The sequence below is a fragment of the Petaurus breviceps genome, unplaced genomic scaffold, assembly GCF_028583685.1.
Source record: "Petaurus breviceps papuanus isolate PSGF00001 unplaced genomic scaffold, PetGlider_PUasm1.0 90769, whole genome shotgun sequence".
NCBI classification, from domain to species: Eukaryota; Metazoa; Chordata; class Mammalia; order Diprotodontia; family Petauridae; genus Petaurus; species Petaurus breviceps.
The window spans coordinates 3,025,856-3,049,116 of record NW_027187341.1 but is presented as its reverse complement, the minus strand read 5'-3'; the positions used below and the strand labels follow the sequence as shown (position 1 = coordinate 3,049,116).

General features: G+C 36.1%; 1 pseudogene; it reads left to right on the top strand.

Moving 5' to 3' along the window:
• Positions 1 to 23,261, top strand: part of LOC138146706 (intraflagellar transport protein 22 homolog) — a 54,665-nt pseudogene that overhangs the window by 23,277 nt on the left and 8,127 nt on the right.

Genomic DNA, 23,261 nt, shown 5'->3' with positions numbered 1-23,261 from the left:
AGAGAGAGAGAGAGAGAGAGAGAGAGAGAGAGAGAGAGAGAGAGAGAGAGAGAGCAAACCCTCATCCCCTCAATGCCCATAAATTGGGGAATGGCTAAACAAGTTATGGTATATGAATGTAATGGAATACTATTGTGCTATAAGAAATGATGAACAGGAGAACTTTAGAGAAACCTGGAAAGCTTTATATGAACTGATGCTGAGTTAGGGGAGCATAACCAGGAGAACTTTGTATACAGTAACAGGCACAGTGTGTGGGAACTGATTTCGATAGACTTAACCCTTCTCAGCAATGCAAGAACCTAAAATTATTCCAAAGGTCACATGATGGAAAATGCCAGCCACATCCAGCAAAAGAACTATGGAGTCAGAATACAGAACAAAGCAGACCATTTTCTTTTTTGTTTTTTTTTTTCCTCTCTTGTGATTTTTCCCCTTCATTATAATTGTTCTATGTGACACGATTAACATGAAAATGTGTTTAATAGGAATGTATGGTCGAGCCCATGAAAGTCTTCTTGGGGAGAGAGCAGTGAGAAATGGCAAAAAATTTAAAACTTATGGAAATGAATGTTGAAAACTAAAAATAAATAATTTAATAAAAAATTCTTATTCCCTTTTGAACCAATTCTCGTGACAGTGAGGTCCAAGTATTGCCTGCCACTCAATTTCCTATTCACTGTATAAGTTCTTTTTTGTGGGTCTCTTTTTGTGGAGATAATTTTCCACATTCTACCTTGCCCCTTCTTCCAGTGCATCCCTCTTTTTCAACACTTATTTTTTTTAAAGATCATTCCAATATAATTAATTCACACTCATGCATTCTGACTATATAGATTCATTCTAATGCCCTAATAATTACAAAGTTCTTACAAGTAATATGAATCATCTTTCAATATAAAAATGTAAGCAATCTTACTTTACTGAATTCCTTATGATTATTTTTTCATGTTTACTTCATTATGCTCCTCTTCAGTCCTGTGTTTCAATGTGAAATTTTTCATTCAGCACGGATCTTTTCCTGAAGAGTGCTTGAAAGTCCTTTATTTCATTGAATGTTTATTTTTCCCTTTAAAATTACACTCAGGTTTTCTGTGTAGGTTATTCTTCATTTAATCCTAATACTTTGCCTTCCAGAATGTCATTTTCCAAACCCTCTTCTTCTTTAAGGCAGAAGCTGCTAAACTTTGTATGATCCTGACTGTGGTTCCATGATATGTGAATTGATTCTTCTGACTCCTTGTATTATTTTCTCCTAGATTTGGGGTCTCTGGTATTTTACTATAATATTTTTAGGAGTTTTCATTTTATGATTTCTTTCATGAAGTGATTGTCATATTCTTTCAATTTCCATTTTAACTTCTGGATCTAAATTATCAGGGTAGTTTTCCTTGAGAGAATTTTTTTTTAAAATTTTTGGATAATGGTTTTTACTTAGTCCAATTATTCTTAATCTATTTCTCCTCAATCTATTTTTCTAGGTTAACTGTTTTTCAATAAGATGTTTCACATTTTCTCATTTTTTCCCCATTTTTTGACTTTGTTTGATTATTTATTGATGTCTCATGAAGTCTTTAGCTTCCACTCACTCAATGCAAAATTGTAAGGAGTTAATTTATTCAGTGAAATTCTGTACCTCTTTTTCATTTGACTAATTCTACTTTTTAAGGAATTCTTTCCTTTAGTGAATTTTTATACTTACTTTTCCTTTTGGTTTGTTCTGTTTTTGTTTGTTTTTCTTTTTGTGGAATTCCTTTCTTCAGTGAAATTGTGTTCCTCTTTTACCATTAGGCCAATTCTGTTTTCTAAGGTGTTATTTTTTTGAGGACTTTTTGTGCTTCTTTTACCAAGTTGTTAATCTTTTCATGATACTCTTGTATCACTCTCATTTCTTTTCCCAATTTTTCCATTACCACTCTTATCTCTTTCTTTAATTATTCCAGGAATCTTTTTGGGCTTGGGTCCAATTAACATTTTTTTCTTTGAAAATTTGCTTGCAGCTGTTTCACATTGTTTTCTTCTTCTGAGTTTATGTTTTGATCTTTCCTGCCACCTTAGTGGGTTTTTTACAACCAAGTTCTTTTTGTTGTTGTTTGTTCATTTTTCTAGCCTATTTCTGGACTTTAAACTTTATGTTAAATTTGAACTTGGCTCATCTGGGAATGGAGAGGCACTGTGCCAAGCTTTAGGCTTTTCTTTTATTCTGATGTCTTTTTCAGGGGGGCTGTCAATTTTTGATGCTTTCACAGTTGTGCAATATGGGTAGAGTACTGTCATTGCTCTCTTGGTTCATGCTTTGGTCATTACCCAGGAAGGGCCTTTGCTCCCCTGGAACCACTAGCATTCTTCTTATCCCTAGGGCTATTACCAGGTCCCCTGCTCTCCTGTAGCCACAAGCTCTAGCACTCCTCTCTTGGAACTTCAACTAGAATCTCTAATTTCTTTGACAAATCACAAGTTCTTTTCTTCACCCTACAACTGTGGCCCAGAACTGTTTATGGGCAATAAAGCTGCCAATCAGTGCTAGTTAAACCCAGGAACAGCAAAGAGACCTCCATAATTTCTTTCTTATTAGTTGTCCAAATCCTTTATTATCTCTCGTCTGGGAGCTACCAATGCTGCTGCTGCCATTGTTGCAGCTTCCTATAAGTACTGCTGTTAGTGCTGCCATTACATGTGCTTCTGGCTAGTCCTCACCCAGGTGTCAAAGACTTCTTCAGTTGACCTTCTAAATTGTCTTAGGTGGGAAAAATGTCTCTGAACTTTTGTTGTCTCTATTACTCAAAAATTTGATTTAAGGAGTAATTTTAACATTTTTTTGGAGAGGAATGTTGGGAGAGTTCAACTAGGTTGCTGCCTTTACTCTTCCATCTTGACCCTTCCCTGACATTTTTCTTTAAATTAGTGGATAAGGTCAATGTGGATATCCTAAAACAGCTTCTATAATCTCACTGGTCCCAATAGTGCTAGGATCATAGAATCATAAAGGGAGAACTGGAAGGGACCTCAGGGTTCCTCTAATACAAACACCTCATTTCATCAGTGAGGAAATAGAGCCCCAATGATGTTAAATGATTTGCCCAATGTCATATAAGTAGTGGGATTTTAAACATGGGTTTTCTGAATCTAGAGTTGGTCTTGTTCTTTTCTACCCAGGGTCAAGAAAGAAATATTCTACCAATGACCAACTTAAATCTTCCCTAAATTGTTCTCTTAAATCAATTGCCTTTCTGATTTGAGTATTGTCATTTAGCTGTCTGATTCCCCTGCCCCACTCCTCACTTTCTTTGTTTTGTTTTATTTTTTCTGATAGATAAAATAACCAAGAAGAGTAGCCCTACATCACTTCCATTGTGCACTTGGAAGCAGCAGTTGGGGGCATCCACACTGGCCCATAGGAGACAGTCAGCCCCAACAGCTGGTAGAGAAGAAAGTAAAGAATAACATATGCTGTTCAACTAAAATGACATTACAGAAGAAATGTCAGAAATTCCCTTATTGGAATCCAGCCATGGTTTCTGATAATGCCACTGGAATTATTTAATTATTTTCACTTCAATTAAAAAAGTACTTGCATTATTATGACCTCCATTTTATATCTAGCCCAAAATATGACTTTATTGTCTTAAAGTCTTTAACTTATTTCTTCATGACTAACTCATCATTAGAGGACTATTTATCAATCAACCAACATCCAAATAACTAGACAAAGTAAGAGTGAATAATGTGGGCTATATGAATACAGAATAAAGGTTTTTATGCATTATAGTTTAATTTTCTGAAGAAAACAATATGCCATGTACACTTATATATACACACATATGTATTTACACAATATGCATATATACAGAAACATTTGTGAGTATATCACATAGAATTATGCTATGCATATTGATAAATCATCAAGTAATTATTAAGTAATAATTAATTAAAATATGTGAATGTACTTCATGATTTGCTGGAGACAAAAATATAAAGAAATAATTATTTTTCTTAAAGACCTTATATTCTATTGTAGGAATCAACCTGTACATATATAAGTAGAAAGAAACTCTGTGTCTGTGTATGTGTATGCGTGTGTGTACAGGGTGTTCCACTAATCTTGGTATAGTTTTAAGATATTAAAACTTAAAACATATCTATATTCATCTGTCTATTCATATATACACACAGATATAGTATATGTATATTTACATATGCATAAAGTGAAAAAGAGAGTCATAATTATAGTTATAGCTACATGTAGCCTTTATATCTTCAAGGGGGCTGATTAGAAGTATATTCTTTACAAGTTGGAAAAAAGAACTGGAAGACCATAGGAGACAGAAACCAAGGTCCCAGATTCTCTCTTTCTTCCTCATCCATTATACGGTATATAGATTTAAATATAGGCAAGCAAAAAGGAGTTTCCTTTATCTCTCCACAGATAGTCTACTAGCCCAGTTTTCTTCTGTCCATGAGGCAAGACAATAATGAGGGAGTTGAGAAGGTTTTCTATATCTTCTTCCTTTCTCCATCCTCTAGTCTCTTCTAGCATACTAGTAACATTTCATCCAGCATCCTTTATTTCCTTTTCATTTTAACATCTAGAAAGACATGACTATATTACTTCCAATATTCACATCAAAGAATCAGGTTCATTCTAGCTAAAATGCCTCCCCCCAAAGTGATGAATATCATCTTCCTTTTCTATATGATATACTCAAATAGGAAAATCTCAAATGTGTGACCAGGAAAATCAAATTTTGAGTTATGCTAGTGTTCCCAAATAAAAACAAAACATCATCAATTAAGTGTAACTAAGGAATTATTTAACAAACTACATTCTTCTGCATGACATACACTATGTCTGACTGGTGGCATTTATAGATGGAAAAAGAATGGGTACCCCCTGTAAACTTTTATACATGCCACATTAACCTGATAGCAAAGGCCAGCATTTGCACAGTTTAAGAAAATTCATCTAAAGTAACTGGGCAATTATATGGAAACTTGTCCATAAAACAAAGTCAATCGTATTACCAGCACTGTGCTTAGAAATTACCAACTTTCATTTTAATGACCTCCAGATGTATTGCACCATCCTTGTCCCTCATTTTAGGAAAATAGAAGTGGAATAACTATGCACCAGGGAGTTAGCGAGAGAAGAATACTATTTTTCAAGAACACAATTTTATTTCAGACATAAACAATCAAAGATGAGTTGTGAGTTTAAAGTGAGAAATCTCACACTCACCTGATGTTTATTCTTTGGATGGAGGGACCATCCAAATGAATATAATTGGAAGGCTTTTTCTCTGCCAAGAGTTGGGATTTTAGCATGCATATTACACAAACAGTTTAGAAAACACACACAATGGTACTCCGTTTTGTTTTAAACTGTGATTTGGAAAAGGAAAGTAACAACAGATGGAGCAAAATAAAATTGAATTCCGACTATATTGAAAACAAGCTTAAGTACTGTGCTAGGCTCCCCTGTGGTCTGCTGGTTTGTTTGAAAGATTAAATGTGACAAGTTTTGCAGCGGACTCTCAGGCTACCTCTATCTGCAGTCATCAAATTCAATGTTTTTCAGTCAAATCTCTCTTTTTATACCTTTAATGACTATTTTCTGTACAATCCATTTAATGGACAACTTGATCAATAGCTATCTACCAATGACACAAAATAGTGTGAGTTCAGTCTTCCTCTTCATCACCACCAATATCTTCTTGTATGGGGACCCCATTATACCAGCTGACTGACATCTCCTTGAAAATCTTTATTTCCTCATACATCACCCTCTGACTTACACCTTTACCTCTCCTAGAGTGAATAAAATGATGACAAATGAAAACAGTGTTAAATGGCAGCAAAACATTGTAAATGCAATGCACACTACCTTGTCATCATCCTTGAAATTAAAGCAAACACTTCCTTTTTGTTAGCAAATAGTACATTCAAAAAGTGTACAGTTGCTTAAATGATCAATTATAACATTTATTCCATTTGGCTTAACTATTTTAGGGATTTTTTGGGTTTGTTTATACTTTATTAAACCATTTTTCCAAGAAAAAAATGAGTGAATTACATATGACATTTATTTAGCAATAATATTCTTGTCTATAAGACTTCAAAGATCAATATGACTAGTGCTAGTCACTCACCTAGTGTATAATTTTTCACTAAGACTTCAGTTGCTACCTCCTATGCTTATTACCATTTGTAAGACCCTCTTTAAGTCCATCAGTTAGCAGGGAATGCTTTGCTTAACTAAAGGAAAGCACCAATTGTGCATGTTTATTCTGCTTTAAAATTGGGCTGTTGTAGGTCTTTAAAAGATTTAAAAGAAACAAGAACTGCTCATATATAATTTATCATCAAATGTCCAATCCAGTGCAACTAAGCAGTAATGAACATGCTTGTAATTTCTATGAAATACTGAATGGTGTGATGGGGAACTAGCTTACATGGAAAATTCTTTAAAATATATCAAAGGGAATGGTGTTTTTCTCTTTTCACAATAGCCAGATCTATTGACAAGAACTGCCATAATCCAAAATCTGTTTCTCTTTTGAGGAGAAACAGTATTCTATGTGATCAAGAAAAAAATTATAGAATGATTTTTTTTAAAGCAATCAGGGTTAAGTAACTTGCTCAAGGTTACACGGCCAGTTATTATTTCTGGGTGTGGTGCTGAGTATCTGAGCCTGGATTTGATCCAGGTCATCCCGACACTGGAGCCAGTGCTCTTACTAGCTGAGCCACCTGGCCGCCCAAGAATGATTTTCAAAGGAAAAAGAAAATAGGTATGTCTAGTACATCTTGATCTGGAACTATCTCTGACTGATTGTGAAGAATGCCAAAGAAGATGATTTAGGGAGTGCAGGTCTACATGCGAAAAAAGGATCAGTCATTTTGACAAAATTGACCTTTCTTCTTAGTACAGTGACTGGCTATGCTATTTTTAAAAAACTAAATTGGTTGTTTGTATGGACCTAACTTACTTCCATCTATTTTTTTCTTCTGAGCATCATAAAATAATTGACTTTTTAGAGTAGAAAGTAACTTCAGAGGTCATCTAATCTCACCCATGCCTGAACAGGAATGACCTCCATGACCTGATCAACAATAAGTTTTCCCAGGCTGTGTCTGAAGATCTTTAGTGATGGAGAATTAAATTCCTACCAGCTCCAAAGTGATATTTCTAAAATATAAATTACTCCCCTGCTCTAGAAAATTCAGTGGTTCCCTAATGCCCCTAAGATAAAATTCAGATACCTCTGTTTGGTCTTTTAAGCCCCCTACTCTGGCTCCTACCTCCCATTGCAGGTATATTGAACATTGATTGTCTTCATGCTTCCTATGTTCAAGTTCAATTGCTCTTCTTGCCATTCTTCATAAACAAATTTAATTTATCATCTCAGTGACTTGAACAAACTGCCTTTTATGCCTAGAATGTATTCTTTTCACATCTGCCTCTAAGAATCCCCCCTTTTATTTAAGGTTCAAATCACACATCCCCCTCCTACACAGGGTGTTATTGATTCTCAAGTTATTAGTGACTTCTCCTGAAGAAATTACTTTTTATATAGTATTAATGCCACCTTTACTTATTTGTCACATTATCCTCCTCCCAGTACTTTTTGTTTCTGCATCTCTACAACCTTAAACAATGCATGGCATATGGGAATATTTTATTATTTGTGTATTTGTTGAATGAATTGTTGGTTTTTAGTCAGCACTCATTCCTTTTTTATTTTTTTAAGCAATTGGGGTTAAGTAACTTGCTCAAGGTTACATGGCCAATTATTTCTGGGTGTGGTGCTAAGTATCTGAGCCTGGATTTGATCCCAGGTCATCCGACTCTGGGGCCAGTGCTCTTACTCACTGTGCCACCTGGCCGCCCCCACTCATTCCTTTTCTAATGATTCAGAAGCAATAATTTTAATACATGCTTGTTGAATGAATTAATACTGACTCTTAGTAACCATTTATTCTCTATTTAAATGCTCACACACAACTCCTTACCATTACAGATAAAATCAAAATCATAATGCTTTTCTTACATGACTCTAACTAAATACAGTCATTTCCTAAGATTTTTCTACTTAGGTTATCTAGTTTCTATTCCATTCTTCTATTTACTTCTGTTTTATGGATGAATTCATCCCATTCATATCCATACTGATGATTACTAATTATATTTCCCTCCATCCTATTCTAATCTCTTTATCCATCTCTCTTTTTTTACCCTGCCCTCTCCTTGGAAGTCTGTTCTAATCATTGCTTCTCTTAAATTAACCCTAACACTAAATTTGTGCTTCTCTTGAGTCTTGTTATTGAATGTCAAATTTTCTATTCACTCTGATCTTTTAATCAGGAATCTTCGAAAATCCTCTGTTTTGTTAACATCCATATTCCCCCACATTAAATTATGTTCAGTTCTTCCCAATGGATTATTCTTAATTGTAATCCTAGATAATTTCTCTTCCATAATATCATCTCCCAAACCCTCTGTTCCTTTGTATTGGTAGCTGCTAAATCTTGTGTAACCATGATTGTCATTCTATGGTATTTGAAAGGATTTTTTTTTCTGGCTCCTTGAAGTATTTTCTCTGAGTCTGGGGACTCTAAAATTTGGTCATTATATTCCTGGGAGTTCTCATTTTGGGATCTCTTTCAGGAGGTGATCAGTGGATACTTTTGAGTTCTACTTTGCCTCTTGTTTCTAAGATACCTAGGCAGTTTTCCTTAAAAATTTCTTGATATGTGGTGTCTAGGTGTTTTTTATTGATCCTGACTTTCTAATAGTCCGGTAATTCTTAAGTTGTCCCTCCTCAACTGATTTTCCAGAACAGTTGTTATTCTTATGAGTTATTTCACATTTTTCTATTTTTTCAGTCTTTCCTTTTAGTTTATTTTTTCTTGATGTTTCATGGAGTCATGAGCTCCTACCTGACCAATTCTGTTTTTTTAAGAAGATTTTTTTGAGTGAGCTTTCTTGCTTTTGACCATTTTGCCAGTACTGATTTAAGACTTTTTTTAAAAAGTATTTTGGCTATTTTATTAAGTTGTTGATTCTCTTTTCATGATTTTCTTGTATTGGCTCCATTTTTTCCCCCTAGAACTATTTCTTTTTTATGTTTAGATTAAAAAAGATATCTTTCTTCACTTCTTCTGGGAATTCTGGTTGACACTGTGTCCAAGTGATATTTTTTCTCTGAGATTGTGCTTGCAGATATTTTCAAGTCATTTTCTTCTTCTGAGTTTGTGTCTTGAACTTCCCTGCCACAAGTAGTACCTTTTATGGTTAGGTTCTATTTCTCTTATTTGTTCATTTTTCCAGCCCATTTCTTGATTTTGGACTTCATGTTAAAATTTGACTTTGCTCACCCCTGGGGCAGATTAGTTGTCTGAGTTTCAGTCTTTTATATACTTTTTTTTCCTTTTTTATATATTGCTTTCTTTAGCATATATACATACATATATATTTCTTTTTCAAAAGTAAATTAATTTATTTATTTTTGGTTTCCAACATTCACTTTTTTTAATCCAAAACAAAATTTATTTTTACTAAACCACCACCACTCTTTTAGTGATCCAGTTCAGAACCAATTCTTCACACCCCTTTACCCCATAACATAATCTCTTTACCCCAAACATAATCTCATTATCCCCTTCTTACTACTCAGGTGTCTATCACCCTAGTTCAAGGTCTCATTGCCTTTCCACGGGACTATTGCAATAGTCTCTTTCTTTTGTCTAAATTTTATTTTAGACTGAAATGCCAGAACACAAATATAGAATAGAGAAAAGACACAAAAACATATCATAAGCTTAAATATTGGAACTTAAATACGAAGCTAGAAAAAAAAGCATGTTGTGTGCACAGCAGAACATGAGAGAGGATTCAAAATATGTAACTTTAAATTTTCATTTCAAGAAAGCCTATATGATAAATAATACTTGTTGTATTGAGAATTATCCATCTTTGCTTCCTTGTGAGTTTTCTTTTATTCTCTGCTGTGTAATTTTTTACTTTGTTTCAACATTCACTTTTATAAGATTTTGAATTCTAAAATTTCTCCTCTTTTTGCCCTTCCTCCTCCTCGAGATAGCATGAAATCTAATGTAGTTTATACATGCAAAATCATATTAAACATATTTCCACATTAATCATGTTGTGAAAAAAGAATCAGAACAAAAGGGAAAAAACACAAGAAAGAAAAATAAAGAGAAATTAGTATGCTTCGATCTGCATTCAGGTTCCATAATTCTTTCTCTGGATGTGGATAGCTTTTCTCATATGAGTCCTTTGGAATTTGTCTTAGATCATTGCACTGCTGAAAAGAGCTAAGTCTATCAAAGCTTTTCATCACACAATGTTGCTTTTACTATGTAGTGTTCAATTGGTTCTGCTAATTTCATACAGTGTCAGTTCATGTAAGTCTTTCCAGGTATTTCTGAAATCCTCCTGCTCATTATTTCTTATGGAACAATAGTATTCTGTTACATTCATATACTATAACTTGTTCAGCCATTCGCCAATTGATGGGTATTCCTTCAATTTCCAATTTTTTATGACCACAAAAAGAGCTCCTTCTACTGACTTCAGGGGTAGGTCTGGAGGATGTGGTTGTTATGTGCTTTTGGTGCATCCAAAATGGTATGATCTGGGGAGTGGTCTGGTCACTGACATTGTAATCTGTGCTCTAGTCTTTACCCAAGTAAGCACCCTGATTTCTAATAACAACTATTCTTCACCTTGGAAATGCATTATTTATGCATTACTGGGTAATGGAGAAGGAGCTGCTAAATGATGCTCAGTCCTCCCCCCAGTACTAGCACAGGGTTCTCTTGAAATCATTTTCTGATGCTACCATCAGTCCATTTGACATCCCTGTGTATTGGCCATCACTGCCATTGCTGCTGTTGCCAAGACTGAGTTGTTGCTGCTGACTTCCTCCTGTCCCAGTCACCTTTAATACCCATACCCAGGGCTACTCCTGTTGTATGAGTTTCTGTTGTATCTATGCTAATCCTGTTGTAATGAGCTTCTCATCTGCAGTCTTTTATATCCTCCTGCTGATTTTTATTTCTATTCTTATAAGCTGCCTTTGACTGGAAAAATGACTCACTGTGACTTTTTGTTCATCATTCTGCTCAAAATTCAATTTGGCTTGCATTTTGAAGTTGTTTACAAAGTCATATTAGGACAGCTCCACAAAAAAAAAATAGTTGCCTCACTTGCCATCTTTGCTCCAATTAATTAACTCCAAATTAACCTCTTTATTGGATTTTTCAAATGTTCCCAATTACTTTGGGCTTCTTGTAACAGTGAAGAAAACACTTTTCTTTCACCTATCCTGTGCATGCTGCCTGAAAATTTTCTGAATAAACCATAGTCACAGGTTTTCTTTTCCCAAATTGCTTCACTTCTTCTTTTATAGGAAGAGGAATTTTGTGGGGACCACTTAAAAATTTTCCCAAATATTTTTACCACTACCTGGTTCACATCGGTGGAGTAATTAGCACTCCTTGGTTTTAATCCATTTGCAAAAGCACTTTAATGAAGGAGATATTATGATTTCCACCCAAATCTCATTCTTTGTCCCAGTTCCCAAATGATTGCATCTCAAGTTATCTTCAAAAGAAAACAAACCTAGATTGTTTCATTGTTTTTGAATGTGCCCAAAACTATTGAAAACCTTAGGCTTTTCTTTATTTAATGCAAAAAGGGATTCAAAAGGGTTGTGATCACCTGAGATCCTATTTGCAAGGTAAAAGTGACTCAGACTCTAGAAATGAGGCAGCATGGAAGTAATGCTGTTTTGCCCTGCTCAAAAGTAGGTAGCCAGAGGTATTGTCATTTCTATGCAGTCCCTAACCTTTCATCTGTTCTCTGCAGAATATAGGTGGAGTGAGGAGGCAGGTTGGGACCTAGAGCCTTTGGATCCTGTCTGTTACTGGCAGATGTTCCATCATATAAAACTGACAATGAAGGAAACTGGCCCCAAACTAGGAAAAATTTCTTTAAGAAAAGAAAATCAATAGCACCAAGGATGTTCCCTAGTTTAAATCCAGAGCAGAAGCTCTCAAGTACTCATAAGATCAACAATTGCTGTGAACTTCTGGACACCGTTACCCTCAGGCCTCAGAGAGCTCTCCAGTGTTCTGGATTTTAACTCTTGGAGCTATCTTGTAAAATTATTGGACCCTCAATGAGATCCTGGGATATAAACACAATCATTTAATTCCTGGCTCTGTTCCCTCTTTTCCTATTGATTGATTACCTTCTCCATCCCTTCTGGCTTAACCACTCATGATCTGGGCCACCAACCTGAAAGTACAAGGCATTAGGCCAGCTGGTCCTGAATGCAATAGATCTTAATAGGGAAGCCCTCTGTGAAGAGAATGCGCTAATAACACAACTCAAAGCCTTAGGATTTTGACTCCTTAGGAAAACTGTCCAGTTTGAATCCATAGATTGGGCTACCCATTCAATTGTTCATAAGTTCCAAACAACCCAGACTTGTTTTCTTGGCTAGGGGTATAAATATGAATTATAATTATTAGCCATATTGTTGGCTTGTGGTTTGTCTAACATCATCAGTCATCATTTTCACATTATCATCTCATCAATAATCATGAGATAAAAAAAAAAGGTGTGGCTAGGTGCCGCAGTGAATAGAGCACTGGCCCTGAAGCCAAGAGGATCTGAGTTCAAATTTGACCTCAGACACTTTAACACTTACTAGCTGTGTGACCTTGGGCAAGTCACTTAACCCCAATTGCCCTGCCCTCCCCCCCTCCAAAAAGCAAAATAAATAAATAATCATGAGATAGCTTGACTTCATGGATACAGCATAGAAGTCAGAGTTACCTGGATTCAAGTCATGACTCCAACACATTCTGACTTTGTGACCTTGAAAATGAAACTCACAATGCTCCAAGTAAGCCTCTTCATCAATGGCAGACATTTGCTGATCTGCATTAGAAGTTTCCTCATTAGAAGCTTCTTATACTGAGAAAATCAGAGGGGACAAAGTCAGTCAGTCAGTCAATAAACATTTATTAAATGTCTGCTATGTGTCCAAAGGGCAGCTAGATGTTGTAGTAGATAGAATGCTGGGTCTAGGGTCAGAAAAACTACTCTTCCTGAGTTTAAATCTGGCCTCAGATGCTAACTAGCTGTGTTACCCTGGGCAAGTCACTTCTATTTGACTCAGTTTCTTCATCTATAAAATGAGTTGAAGAAGGAAATGATAAATCACTCTGGTACCTTTGCCAAGAAAACCCCAAATTGGATCACAAAGATGACAGAAAAATGACTGAACAACAAATGTGCCAGTCACTGTGCTAAGCATTGGGAGTACAAAAGGAAGCAAAAGTCAGTCACTTTCCTTGAGGAGTCCACAATCTAATAGCTGAGTCAATAAGTAGCAAATATATACAAATAAGCTATACACATGAAATGTAGGAAATGACTAACAGAGGGAAGGCGCTAGAATTAGAAAAGGTTGGGGAAGTCTCCCTATAAAAGAGGGGATTTTAGTTGGAATTTAAATGATCCAGGGCTGCTAGTAGGCAGAATTGAGAAGGAAGAGCATTCCGCACATGGGGAACAGACAGGAAAAGTGATTGTAAAGAGGAGAGTGTTGTTTGTAGAAGAGTTAGGATACCATTATCCCTGGATAGAAAGCAGGTCTGGGTATGAGAAGTCTGGGAAGGTGGGAGAAGGCTAGGTTATGAAGAGGTATTTGAATTTCAAACAAAGCACTTTGGTTGTGATCCTGGAGGTGATAGGAGTCCTGGAGTATATTGAGTAGGGGAGGGACATGGTCAAACCTATGCTCTAGTAAAGCATTTTGGTAGCTAAATGGAGGTTTCATGGGAGTGGGGAGAAAAATGAGGCAGGAAGATCCACCAGCAAGCTATTGAATTAATCCATGGGTGTGCTGATGAAGGCCTGAACCAGATTATTAAATAAAAGTACATCACCATTATTGAAATTTGAATAGCTATTTATGGTTTTTGAAGCATTTTACCACCTTCAATCTTAAAATAGACCTAAGAGAAAGATATTATGGTTAATATCTCATTGTACAGATGAGAAAATTGAGGCTCAGGCAAACTAAATGACTTTCCCATGGTTACTTAGTTATCAAGTATTAAAGGGCAGAATTAAATCCAAGTGTTTCTAACTCCACATCCCACCTTATACCCAGCACACTTTTCAGAGAGCAATCCTATGTGAAACTATTATGTCCAAAGCTCATATTTATGCTTCTGCTTTTTTATCCTAATGAAGCAGGAATCATCAGAAAGCATAGAAAATCAGGAGGGAGATGAGGGAAGCATTGATAAATGTGAGAAAGGCTGATTCAGATTTAGCTGCCTCAATGAAATCTTCCCAGGCCTAATAACTTTTGGAAACTATTCAGAAAGCTTGATAGAAGAATGCTCTTGCATACTAGGCAAATAGAGTAGTCTGACCTCCTCTTCAAACAGAAATGTCAACCTTTGTTCTGATCTTTAGAATCATTCTAGTTATGATTAGAAGACCACAGCAATTAAAGGAAGAAGAAAGAAATTCAGAGAAAATGTATGCATAATAGTGAGTTCACATTAATGAAATATTAATATTGGAAAAGAGAAGAGTTTGATGCCATAAGCATATGAAAAAGAGTTTCTGAGTTATATTTCAAAGGCAAACACTGACTTTTTTTCCTTGAAAGTAAAAAAACAAAGATGAACCCAATTTTGTCAGGGATATCACCTACCAAGAAGGGCTACTAAGAAAGACTCAAATGTGTTAACATGATCATTTTTTACATCAAAATGCCACCAACCAATGGGGCTGAGTAAGAAAAGTTTCACTCATTCCCTTGATGATCTAACAGTCTGACCATATTGACATCACCCTCACAGGCAGTTTTCCTTGTCAGGGGTAAACTGCAATGGAAATTGGGGGAAGGGTGTGGAGAGATCTCTGAAACTACAGGGTCAGGACTATCAAGTAGTATTTATAATCATACAGGAGCTATATGGGCTATAATGATGGGGAAACAAAGTGGTGCAGTGAAAAGTGCTAGACTTGGAGGCAGGAAGATGAGTTCAAATATAGCCTTAGACACTAGTGGTATGATGTTGGGCAAATCCCTTAAACCTCTTTCTATCTCAGTTTCATCATCTCTAGAATAGGGATCATCATAACATACCTCCACAGGATTGTTTAAAGACCAAAAGAAATAACATTTCCAAAACATTTCAAAAAGCACCATATAGATCATAGGTATTATTATTAATAGCAATAGGGATAATACTAAATGTCAGATTTTTGAAAGTCCCATTTCCACCTCCTAATTGGTTGCCAGAGTACACATGTAGATATATTTAAATGTTTATTTTGTATATTTTTCTTATACACTTAAAATATCTGTATGATGTATCTCCTTGTTGAGTATTAGCTCCTTGAGGGAAGGAACTATTTCCTTTTCATCTTTGCCTGTCTAGAGGCTAATATAGTGCTTCACATAGTAAGAACTTAATATATACTTGTTGATTGATTGATAGGTGGTAACTGATGAATACTGAAGGTGACTGGATAAAACACCAGGTGTGAGTCAGGAAAAACCCTTTTACTGAGTTTGATTCCAGCCTTGGACATGACCCTGGTCAAGTCACGTAAGCTCTCTTTGCCTTAATACACTGGAGAAGAAAAGGCAAAACTCCAGTATCTTTGCTAAGAAAACCCCATGGATACTAGAGTCCATGAGGTCATGAAGAGTCCAACATGCCTGGAAGACGGAAAAACTGGTGAACAGTGCCTTCATTCTAGAAGATCTCACAGAAGAATCAGGATTATCTGTGTCATGGGAAGCAGAGGCCACCCAATAATCATAGGCAATAGGGACTGTTCAGGAATCTTAGTGAAGCTTAGTATGGGGGGAATCAGGATGATGCCCTCAGTGAATGGGCTCCAGTGCTGTGTGCATTGTATTTGTGCCATATACAATACCCAGAGGGCAAGTGGTTTTTTTGCGAGCAACAACTCACAAAATTAAATTCCCAAACTGAGAAATGCAAGTAAATGAATTAAACATTTTAAGAAGACAGGGACATCAAAAACTGTCTACATAACTTTAGCCTGAAATTACAGGTGATATTTTTGAGTCTTTTACACTCAAATATCCAAACATCTTTTGACAAATATAATGATTGAAATGATTCATTTATTCCAGTCAAGTACATCACTTCATTTATTTTTCCTGTTCCCATTCTTCTGTTCCAGATTTAAATTAACATTTTCCTTCAGGATTTTTCCCCCCACTTCTTCTTTAAGTTTCTCTATTGAAACCTGTGGAGTTATATTCTCCTTGATTGAAAAAAGAAAATCGGCAGCTGAAGTGTGTTAAAAGGAAGATTAAAGCATACCAGAGCCTCTTCTCTTTCTGATGCAATCAGGGAACAGTGATTGAATGAAAAGAATAGAAACAAGCCTGGTGTATTAAAAACTAGAAGGAAGAGAAATTGGGTCTTTGTATCTCTATCATTGACAAAGAACAATTGTAACTGGACAAGGACCCAGTTGATGTTTACAATTTTTTTTTGCTAGTATATTCCTTGATTTCCTATGACGACATAGAGTAATTAAGCAATCTTTTGATCTTTGTCTGATTTCTCAGGTTGGGTTCTCGACTAGAAGAATAATTTGATGATTTATACAAATATAGGTGATAGATCCAAATATGGGAGCTATAGTTCTCATTATAAATCATCGAATTGGCTTCAGATACAAATCAGCCACATAGCATAGAATTGACATGTAGTAGACAGTAAATATTGTGTAATGAGTGGAATTTGAGTTTGGGTGGAAGGACTTCTGCCATTTTAGGCCAATGTAGGTGAGATGATAAACCTTGGAGAGAGAACAGCCTTAGGTCATTTTCCCCAAAATCTTTCTTAATGTAAAAATTATACTGAATCACTTCAGATACTGAAAGATAATTAGAACCCCCTCTATATTTAAAATTATTTCAATACATTTTGTCCCGACTGTTCTTTTGCTCATTTTTTCTGTTCTTCTGGATCCCCACACTACAGTTAAATGTCTTCATCTTTGCCTTTTCTGCACCTTTCCAAATTAATCTATTCTTTAAGATTACACTTCTGTAGCAAAGGAACCTAAGCACTACACTTATTCCCATCACTTGCTTTCTCCACAATATATGTTTGTCATCACCAGAAAATCAAATGGTCAGCATTTTGAACATTTGTTCATATTTCCAACTCCAAAGGGCTCTTAGCAATTTAAAGAGAGTCAGGTATTTTCTTTCAAGTGCTTTTCTCCACTGTCATGTATTAATGAAGCCTAAAAAGCCCATGTAGCACAATTCTTGGACAATCTGAAAATTAACTGTCCTCCATTAGTAACAGAGCACTGGACCTGGAGTCAGAAAACCTGAGTTCAAATTAGGCCTCAGATACTCAATAGTCTGGGGTGGAGCCAAGATGGCAGGGTAAGAGCAGGGACTTAAATGAGATCTCCCCCAAACAACTATAAAAAATTACTCTAAACAAATTTTAGAACTATAGAACCCACAAAATGACAGAATGAAGTAAATCTCCAGCCTAAGACATCCCGGAAGGTGTACAGGAAGAGCATATTGCATGGGACTCGGAGTGTAACGCAGTCTGGTATGGGCCATGCCTACACCGGGCCAGAGCAAGCCTTGGGGGATTAAATCACTGGCAGCTGTGGTGGTTTCCAGGCGTCTCAACTCACAAACGCCAAAGACAGCATAGAAGGTGGACGGGAAAACTGTGGGACCTGGATGAAAGAGGAGTATAGTCTGGCTGGGGTCTGGCCCCAAGCCCTGGGCAGGTGGGGTGGGGGTGCGATGGCAGTGGCTGTGGCAGACGCGGCAGCAGCCATTTTAGGAGCTCTGGGCCCACAGATGGTGGGGGATCCAGCAGCTGATAAAAAATCCCTGAAGCTTGGGACATACACTGGAAGCATAGTCCTAACCTGACAGAGAGTTAAAAAGTCAAGTATATGTCTGGGAAGATGAACAAACAGCATCAAAACAAAGTCAGACTGGGCAGAGCCAAGATGATGGAGTAAAAGCAGGAATTTGCCTGAGCTATGCATGTATAACCTATATCAAATTGCTTGCCTTCTCAATGAGGGTGAGTGAAGAGTGAAGAAGGGACAGAATCTGGAACTCAAAGTTTTAAAACAAATATTAAAACTTACTTTTACATGCAACTGGGAAATACAATATACAGGGAATGACGTATAGAAATCTATCTTGTCCTATAACAAAGTAAGGGGGAAGGGAATGGGGGTAAGGGAAGGGATGGCAGACTGGGGGAAGGGGTAAGCAGAATCCATGCCATCTTGGGATGGGGGGAGGGGAGGGATGGGTAGAAAAATTGGAACTCAAAAATCTTGTGGAAATTAATGTTGAAAACTAAAAATTAATTAATAATAAAGGAAACTTAATATTCTTGTGCCTCTAAGGAAGTAATTTAATCTCTATTAAATATAACCTTAATTTACTGTAGAAGGAAATGGCAAACTACTCCAATATCTTTGCCAAGAAAACCCTATAGACAGTATGGTCCAGAGGGTTATGAAGAGTCAGATACAACACTATTTTGTATGCTACATCCCCATCATTTTCAGGAATTTTATTATTGCATTGTTTTTGCTTGCCCTTTATATTCTCCAATTTCATCAAGTAGGCTAGGCAGAAATCCATTGATTAAGGGTCCAACAATCAATCCCCTTATTATAGTTCAACTTCAGATGAATATCGTGAAGAAACCTTTTGTGAATATTATAGATATAAGATATTCTAGAGTTCCCAGTTTTCTTTACCTGATTCAAATAGCTTAGGATTTACTTAGATGTGCCTTATAATTCACTAACTATGTAGTGTACATTAAAATTTTTTAAAAGGCTCTTTTTTTGGTCTTTCTTTGTTTTCTCCTATGATTAGCACATTGACTGATTTAATAATTTAATAATGTTTATTTACTAAGTGAAACCAATATTAAAAATCTGATATTTTTTTTATAAAGTGCCCAATATATGTTTGTACTACTTATGTCCCCTTAAGAGAAGCAACTCTGTCTTATCTGTTTTTGAATTCATTTTTATACAATACACAGTAACAGACTTATGGTTAAGAACTCAAGAATGCTATACTTTTTTTTTTTTAAAGCAATGGGGTTAAGTAACTGGCTCAAGGTTACACAGCCAGTTATTTCTGGGTGTGGTGCTAAGTATCTGAGCCCAGATTTAATCCTCAGGTCATCCCAACACTGGAGCTGGTGCTCTTACTCGCTGTGCTACCTGGCCATCCCAAGAATACTATACTTGATAATTGTTTATTGTATACTGATGAAATGCTCATATACAAACTTTCCCATCTTCTGTAGTACATAGCATGATAAGTAGTAGACACACCATAATTTCTTTGTTGAATTTATTTTCATTTCATCTATATGCAAACAAATAGTGTATGTGCTATTTTCATGGCTCCTGATCTCTGAAAGTTTATATAAATATACAGGAAAAAAATGTGCTTTATTTACTTGAAAGTTTGTGAATTTGATTGTGTTGTTAAAAAGATATTTTAAGGGATAATTATTTAATTGATATGTTTACTTTTCTACTGATATAGGTTGAAACCTTTCTATAAATACTACTCCTACTACTATACAACTACTACTACTGCTGCTACTACTTTCTACTATTCCTCCTCCTCTTCCTCTTCCTCAGTTCTTTCTCCTCCTCCTCCGACTGCTGTTGCTGCTGTTTCTGCTCCTGCTGTGTAAGGGATATGGGATTTAAAGATCTTCCATGCCCCATTGGACGTGCTAACGTAGCAGGAAGGAGCGGAGCAAGAGAAAGCGAAAGCCAGAGAAAGCGAAAGCCAAGCTAGCGTTCTTGTGGTGGCTGGCTGTAGTGGCAACGGTGGCGTGGCGGCAGCAGCAGAGGCAGTGGCAGCGCGAAGCCCTTTTTGAGTTAGGACTGCTAAGGACTTTCTGCTAAGGACTCCTGCTGAGGGCTGCCAGGGGCCGGAGCTGCTGGGAGCGCGCTTCCAGGACATTGGGTGGTTGCTGTGCGTGGGGAGAGGAGGACCTTTGCCTGAGGTAGCCTGTTCTGTTTTAAAGGCTTGAAAATGTGGGTGCTTTCTACTTTATCTATCTGTGCCAATATCATAACTACTCTGATGGCTTTCACTTTCTTGTTTTGGGACTCAGTCTTTTGGTATCTTAATAAATTTTCTAGTTTATTTCCCCAAATGGCAAACCTGATGTATTTTGTGATGGATAATTATATCAGAATATTTGTCATCTCTATAGGCATTGTGAATATGGCATTGCTGATACATGCTGCTGCCACTACTATGTCTATATAACATGTACATAGTGTCTGCAATGTATCAGTCCCTGGGCTAAGAATTTTTCAAATATTTCTCATTTCTCATAAGTGTAACATTTGTCCCCATTTCACAGATGAGGAAACTAAGATAAAAAGTAAAGCACAGGGTCATACAGCTATTAACTCTCTGAAGACTGATTTATACTCAGGTCTTGCTGACTCCAGGCTGGGCACTCTATCCATGGTACCAACTAGCCACCCCTAATTAGCCCTTTTGCTCTGAGATTATTGTCCATTTACCCTGTATTTCTCTTCTTTATAGCAGGTGGTTTTTTTCTTGTTGTTTGTTTGTTAATGCTCTTTCCCTCATTAGAATGTAAGCTCTTATTTTTGTCTTTCTTTGCATCATCATTGCTTAGTATGGTACCTGGAGGCAAAAAATGGTGTAAGCAAATGAATATTTGCCCCTCCCCAACACACACACAGGGGAAAAAATACAAAATAGCATACTCATGATTTTTATTTATGTTGATTATGTAACATATTATGAAAACATAATAACAATATAATAATATCTGATATTTGGATAATGTTATAAGTTGAGAGGTGCTTTGCATGCATTCATTCATTTTCCTTTCTCAACCATCATTTGGGTTTGGTGCTATCATTGCTATTTGAGAGATGAAGGGGTTAAAAAATCAGTAAAGTTGAGATCAACCCTGGTTTACACAGTCAGTGTCTGAGACTGAATTGGAATCCAGATCTTCGTGACTTTAAATCCAGTATCCTATCCACAATGGTAAAATGGATACAGTATAGGACTTGGGGGCAAGACAACCTGTGTTCAGATTGTAACTCAGACACATTCTCTGGGTGATCCTGGGCAAATCCATCGATCCCTTTGCTCAGATAGTTAATAGCACCTACCTTCAGGGTTATTGTGAAGAATAAATGAGATGATGTAAAATATTTTGCAAATCTTAACATACAGTATAAATGCTAGGTATTATTGTTGGGGATTTTGTTGATATTAATAGTAGTTGTAGTATTATTATGTCATGTCTTATCCTAGTGCCTTGAATATTGTTATAGTTTAAAAAATTTGAACTAATTATGTGCTAATAAAGCATAGCATTGAAACTCAATATTTCATTAATGCCTAACACTCAACATCAGCTTATATTAGGTGTCGTTTCATTTTGTCACAGTTTTGCCATTCTTGTTACACTATAAAAGGACAGGGCCGATTATACTGGAACACACTGAAAATCAAGTGTCCATTTAAATTTGGCCTGAAGCAGGCAAGTTGAAAGATGCAGGAAGAATGTGTGGACTAGGGAAATTGTAGCAATTTCCTGCCTCCAGCACTGCTCCTGATATTTCTTCTTCTTTCATTTCTCCTACTAAATGTAAAACACCAGAAATCATGGGGAAAAATAACATCTTACATATGTATAGAGTTTGACAGCTTACAAAGCACGTTCACACACATCTCATCTTGATCTCAGGGAAAGAATAGCTGGATCATGGTTTCTGGCTTCTGGAACTCTTCTACTATATTAAATCTCTTATATTGCTTCTGCCCAAATCAGTGCAATGAAAAATGGAAGGAAAAAGACAGCAGGAGTCAGACAAAGGTCAAAAGCCTCACTGCTAGGGATAGACTGGAAAAAATTAAGAAAAATGGCTAACTACATTTTGATAGTGACCTCTTCAATAGATCAGCTATCAAGGACATTAGTCCTACTGACTGTCGCCTGTCTTCAAAGTGATGATCTTAGATTAGTGGTCTTCCTGCTATAGAGAGAATGCAAGGTTCTCCAAGGGCTCTCTAAGGGATACCTTAATGTGTGGCTATGTTTAATTTCAAAAACTTTATAACGGTCCAGGTTCTAAGAAATTGAAGCAATGCAGAGCACTCCCTTCATTTAAACAGAAAACTGAACAAAAGAAAGATAAAATTACAAATACAAAACACTACATTGCAAAATATCAAACTATATAGAGAACAGAAAAGAGAATGTTTCTATTTTTTATAGACCCTACCCTAAAAAACTTTAATCCATATATTTTCTAACCAAAAAGACCATATAGAATGTTTCTATCTTTTTTTTTTATAAACCCTACCCTAAACAACTCTAATCCTGGGGGCGGCTAGGTGGTGCGGTGAATAGAACACAGGCTCTGGAGTCAGGAGGACCTAAGTTCAAATCTGTCCTCAGATACTTAACATTTACTAGCCGTGTGACCTTGGGTAAGTCACTTAATCCCAATTGCCCTAACTTCTCCCCTCCAAAAAGAAAAAAAATAAATAAAAAATTTAAAAAATTCTAATCCATATATTTTCTAACCGAAAAGACCAGCAAAGTATTATAGCAATATTTCTCTTCTCAGGCATCAACAACAACAAAAAAGCCCATTCCAGTCAATCAAATAATATTGAAGATGTACCTTCCAGGCACTGTTTTAAGTATAAGACAAAAAGTCTTTGTCCTTGAGGACCTTATATTTTATTTAATTTAAATTCATTTTCAGATAACCAAAGTTTATGACTTAAAATGCAACAATTAATCTAACTATTGACAATGAAATTGTTTCACAGTATATCACATACTCCATAGCTTTAATAAACAGGATACACAGAATATAACATGTGTGGTTCAACACAGTTCTGACCCAACAGAGCTCCCAGCCTTTAACATACCTCATTATTCAGCAAAACTGAACTTAAAACACAGAATGACAAACCCATAGAATGTAGAAGTTGGAAGAGACTCCAATGGTCATCTAGTCTAACAAATACTAAAAAGTATATTAAGGCAAGGCATGCTTTAATATATATATATATATATATATATATATATATATATATATATATATA